The sequence below is a fragment of the Dreissena polymorpha genome, chromosome 9 (assembly GCF_020536995.1).
Source record: "Dreissena polymorpha isolate Duluth1 chromosome 9, UMN_Dpol_1.0, whole genome shotgun sequence".
NCBI classification, from domain to species: Eukaryota; Metazoa; Mollusca; class Bivalvia; order Myida; family Dreissenidae; genus Dreissena; species Dreissena polymorpha.
Genome location: NC_068363.1, coordinates 103,689,228 through 103,694,227, shown reverse-complemented (window position 1 = coordinate 103,694,227; position 5,000 = coordinate 103,689,228).

Genomic DNA, 5,000 nt, shown 5'->3' with positions numbered 1-5,000 from the left:
AGCACTCTTGACAGCATTAAGTTGCCTCTCAGTGGGGATTTCGGTAATTCTACACTAGAACTTAAACGCGCGCCGGTACCGAAATCCTGCTGTACAAACCTTCAAGTGTCAACAAAATTATTATAGTGTTTTTTTTCATTAGCAACCAGTGACATGTATTATCTCCCATTCGGTTACTTCTTTTGGAAAATAATTAGCGGGGATTTCGGTACTGCTACATTCGTACGCCCAGAGCCGAAATCACCCATGTTTACGCCAATCCCCCATATTACGCCTTAAAGGGTCTATATGTCATTATGTTTGGGTTTTGGCTTTGCATTAATGTTGATTTGTACACAATCATATTAGTGTAAACAAATGTAAAAAAGGTAAAATGTACATTTAAAACATTGGTTACACAAAAGTATATGTAAATATAACATGACATAGTAATAATAAGTCTTCAGAAAGTATTTTCCAAACAAATCTGATGAAACAAATGATATCGTACTACCTTATTTACAATATGCTATACACTTTTGCAATTTAGTTATCAATGTTTAATCAAAGCATAAATCAGGATAATATGTTGCCTCTTAGCGGGGATTTCGGTAATTCTTAACAAGCACATAAACCCGCGCCGGTACCGAAATCCCCGCTGTACAAACCTTCAAGTGTAAAAAAATTACTGATTTAGGTTTAAATAAAGGGAACAATAGTATTTTTGGCCACCAAAAAGCACTTCCGCGTCAACAAAACGATTGAAATTATGTCAGAAACCCAGCTTTTCATTGTATATATTGCAATACACCATCGGCCGCCGAGAGCGGAATACTGCGCTTGGCCGCTAAACAATGTGGATTGCATCAAATTAAATGTCAATTTTCGATTTTATTACAAAAATAAACACTGCCTTTTTATAAATATGTCAAGCACGTACACTTAACAAAAAAATCGATATATCTTTATGTAATGTAGAAAAGTAAAACGCTTTATATATAACAATGTTTTATAATGTCTCTCTGGTTGAGAAAAAAAACTAAACAAAACCATGTAGAACATATATGTTTTCATAATTAAAAAAAAAATTTAATGATGCACGTGATGTTTTATAATTGATATAAGTTCACGTGTCATTGAACGAGTTAAGGGAGAGATGCGAATTAAATAACACATAATTAAAAAATGATACTATACTGTCAGCTTGATTTATAAATTGTGTTCCATCGCGCCAATATATTCATTGTTCCATGAAATTGTGTATAAAAGCAAAACGATTGAAATTATGTCAGAAATCCTGCTTTTCACATGAAATGATCTTTAACACTTTATTTATTCCAATCAGGTAATTAATAATAATAGGGGAAGTCTATACTGTGTATTAGAAACTTGTTGTGGTGATCCCTATCTTATCCGCTCAATACACATCCACCTGGCTACTGTACAGAAAAAATTAGATTTACTTCCAAAATAACTGATTTCATTAATTGCTAACTTGTTGTCTACATTTTAAATTAACAACGATAATGGATCAACATCACCGTTGCACAATTATTAAGTTCACAGTAATCTGTACTTTAAATAGATAGCCTAATTAAAGACGGTGCTAATAAAGAACAAAGCGTGAATGTGGATATTAAGAAATTAGATCCTTTTTTGCATGACACTGGCAGTATATCATTTTATCTTATATAAATAAGCCACATTTAAGACATGGATACAATTAAAATAAGACACATTTGCATCTTTCATTTCTTGAAAAAAAAATAAGCACGCAGTCACATATAAATAAGATACATTGAAGACACAGAAAAAAAATAAATAAGACACATTTGCATCTTTCACTAAATTTTCTTTAAAAAACATGTGAAACTGAAGAAAAACACATTTATTACTGACACATTATTCTAAAAGTCGACTGACAACTTAAGTTCAAAGAGGGATTTACAATTAAATAAGATCCATTTTCGCATGATGCTGGTTGTAGAGCAAGCAATACATTTCTTACTGACACATTATTCTAAAAGTCGACAAGTTGTTTTGAATTTGAAATAAACGCTTTCTGGCAAATAAGCATCGTCTTAATTTTAATACAAATAATGAACATTTGACATACAAAATGTCCAATAACATACCGGCAATAACATTATATATATGTTAATTTCTGTGCATGTTTATACCGAAATTATAGCCGACATCGGCAGTTAGGGAAATTTAGTGACACACTTTGACACATCAAACATGCATGATAGTTCTTTTTTCATATGATATTCCCCTGGTTGCTTACCGGTGTATTGGTGCAGTTGATAACCCCGCCGGGACTACAGTAGGGTGCTAATACACACGTGTATCGTGTTCAATACAATCGTCTTAATTTTAATACAAATAATGAACATTTGACATACAAAATGTCCAATAACATATCGGCATTAACATTATATATATGTTAATTTCTTTGCATGTTTATACCGAAATTATAGCCGACATCGGCAGTTAGGGAAATTTTGTGACACACTTTAACAAATCAAACATGCATGATAGTTCTTTTTTCATATGATATTCCCCTGGTTGCTTACCGGTGTATTGGTGCAGTTGATAACCCCGCCGGGACTACAGTAGGGTGCTAATACACACGTGTATCGTGTTCAATACCCGATCCATGCTACAACGTGTAAGAACAGGAATTTCGGTAATTCTACCTTTTTAAGCTTGCGCACCTCTAATGGGCACATATCCAAATATAATGTAATTAATTATTTTCCTAATCAGCATCATTTCACTAAACTACATGCAAATTTGTAGGTAGCTTTCCATGCTTAAAAAAAAATAAACCGATTTTTTCAAAACCACCCTCACGCTCGGCTTTTGTCCAGTTTATTTTCATCCCTGGGGTATATAAAAGTTCCATAATTCATTCAAATTTCCAAATATGGGCATGCAGTTGGTGTGTACAGATGCAGTAAAGGTGTTTAAAGTTTAAACAAGATGAAATAAGTATTCTTTTACAGACATTTATTTTTTACAAATTTTAATCTATGGAATAGCGCCATGAAATGTAAGTGATTTCAGCCAAGTAAAAATTGGGTCGGTTAAAAACAAAGTGTCATAAAATTCAAAATAGTATCATTTAAGTTATATTTTAAATTAAGTTTTTATAGAAACACTATATACAGCAAAAATACCAAAAAATAGACAGATTTACCGTTTACTTTTTGAAATAAAAATAAACATGCAACATGCATCATTCGTATTTTCAGCAGTAAATTAATCAATTTAGCCATAACGTTGTTTTAATTTTAAAATTGAAGGATGTGCATACAATTTTCAACATATTTAACAATAAACATAGCTTATGTGCTATATTAAATCAAATTACGTTAGAAAAGAAATAAAACGCGTCGCAAAAAGTATGCGATGTCGGCAGGAATCGAACCTGCGCGGGAAAATCCCAAAAGATTTCAATTTCATCGCCTTACCCACTCGGCCACGACAACTTTACATCTGTGTAACCTTAAATTAGATATATATAAGTAAACAGGTAAAAAGGCTCGCTCGATCTTTGAAGAAATCGCGAAATCGTATTTTTCAGATGATAATTGACCTTTCGACAGCCGATTGATTGACAGGCTTATTAACCAATCAGATTACAGCATAGATTAGGCCCGTTACTATCCGCCATTTTGTCCGTCAAACTCGCCGTTGTCCGACACATAAGCTTATACGTAATTCTGTGTTTTAAACAAAGAAAATGGTTGAAAGGTGCTGTTATGGCACTTGTTATTCAGACACAAGGTATCCAGAACGGTTAAAAGATGGAAGTACGTTTTTTCCGTTCCCTCAACCGGGTACTAATCTTGAAAAATTCAAACGTTGGATTCGTCTTTGTGGTCGTCCACACGAACAGCTTAATCTCAACATATTAAGCGATCGCCCGAAAGCAAAACACAGTCGTTATAATAAGATACTACGCGAAAATAGAAAATGTAAGTTTTGCAACGGACACGTTATAAAAAAGAGTATAACTTTGTACTTGTTTATCCTCTATATAGACAAATTAGAAAGGAACATTTAAAACCATTTTTCAAAGGTGGCCAACGTTAAATAAATTTGACATTCTAATGCAGTCGGCAAATAAATAAGACATTATAAACTTTGCTAGATTTTTTTAATGCTAATGAAATCGTAATAATAAAGACAATCAGTTATTATTTTTAATAATATCACATAGAATAAAACATTTTTTATTTCTTTCGGTTTAAGTCTTCCAAATTTAATGTAAGTTAAGAAACTATTTTCAAATGCGCAAGTAATTATCAATAGGGGCCAATAAGTGTCATTTTACACCATATGTGGGCTTTCTACTAATCCGTTATCAAAACAGATGCCGCAAACTGTGAATGACCCTTTGAAAACCCGGTCTGATTAGCGAGTTTTTTTGTACATGAAAATTCTTTCAACTTTTTATATTTTAAACATTGCAGAAGATAGTTTTCGAGGAAATAATAATATATAATAATATATTGTGTATGTTACTTTTTTGACGACTTTGACTTTGTTATACGATTATAACAATGCGCATGGGTCATTTTGACCAAACGCATTGTAGATATGTGTTATATCGGATTTCAATAAAAACGTTCTTCGTCTTCTATTATAATAAATTTACTTACCTGTGCCACATTTGCGATGTTGCCATCGGTTGCAAAAATTAACGGCTTTTAATTAAAAAACTGAAACATCTATTACTCAAGGAAAAATATTGTGACTAACGAACAATTCATACTGTATGCGATAATTGGCGATAATTTTGCCGACTTTGATGATAAATTTAACGGCTTTTAAGTAGACTAATAAAAAAGTTTTGACTATTTAATAGATATGATAATTATATTCAGCACCACTATTCAATGATAATAAAAACTATTGTATGGCCTTTCTGGTATACCATGAGGCCTTTTTGGTTCGCGATTCGCGTAGCCATTTTTATGACGGACTTCGGCGGAGTGACCCCCCTTGAAATC